The sequence below is a fragment of the Miniopterus natalensis genome, chromosome 13 (assembly GCF_054644295.1).
Source record: "Miniopterus natalensis isolate mMinNat1 chromosome 13, mMinNat1.hap1, whole genome shotgun sequence".
Classification (NCBI taxonomy): domain Eukaryota; kingdom Metazoa; phylum Chordata; class Mammalia; order Chiroptera; family Miniopteridae; genus Miniopterus; species Miniopterus natalensis.
The window spans coordinates 25,031,394-25,032,425 of record NC_142093.1 but is presented as its reverse complement, the minus strand read 5'-3'; positions in this window follow the sequence as shown (position 1 = coordinate 25,032,425).

Sequence of the window (1,032 nt, the reverse complement as noted above, 5' to 3'; positions counted from 1 at the left end):
CCAGCACTGCTTTCTGTGTGAGTACTGTCCTGGAGAACACCGTTCAGAGCTCAAACTAGGGATCCTAAATTTAGAGAACATGTATACTACCCCTTAAGAGAAGCAGAATGAGGAGGAAAACGTTCTTTGATGGATTTGAATCTACTAAGGAAGAGAGTATGACAGAATAATTTGGGGGATAATTTACCTTGTTTTTATTGGTGCAGGAAAATGAGAGCTATTTGTGTTTTACATTTTGTTTTCTCTCCCTGATTTTAAGGCAGTTATCCAGGTCTTCTTGTCACAAATAAGATTAGGCAACCTCATCTGGCCAAAGCAAAGGTTCCTGAAGACAGTATCTCTTCCTGACTTATTTTAGAAAGCCTAAACTCAATGAGGGGATTCCTGTTAGGGAAAAGGAAGAGAGGTGGTATCTTGGAGAGAGAAAGAGTCTGGAAAGGGGTCTTCCACTGTAAGAAAAATAATAAAAAATTAAGGAGAAAGGGAAAATCCCCTATGACTAGGAAGAGGACAGAAGTCTGAAGTTTCAACAAGTAGAATGGGAACCTAAACCACTCCTCCCTCACAAGTCCCCAGAGAGATAGGAGGATACAAGAATGACCTGGCCAAAGGATAAGCCCAGAGAGGCTGGTTCTTAGCTCAGGAACCCTGGCCTCGGCAGAGTTCCACGTTCATGTACATTATGGGTTTAGCAGAGGCATCTACCTCCAAGGGACCATCTGGGCTTGCACAATCAGCTGATCACTAGTAAGGAGTGTAGACTAAAAGACCCAGAGAGGCCTTCTTGAATATCCTACTACTTACTTGGTGAGAGGTAGGAGGAATACTGGCTCCAATCCAATAATTGATACTGACTTCACTATGAAGGGGAATTGGTTTCTGATTTAAATTTTACTTCAAGATGAAATAAATATGACATTTCTTCATGCTCCATCACACCTGATGCATCTTTGCTTTGTTATGATATAGATAATGAGGGGTTTTTAAAAAAAAAACTTTTAGTAAATGAAAAATATAAAACTGTATATTTTT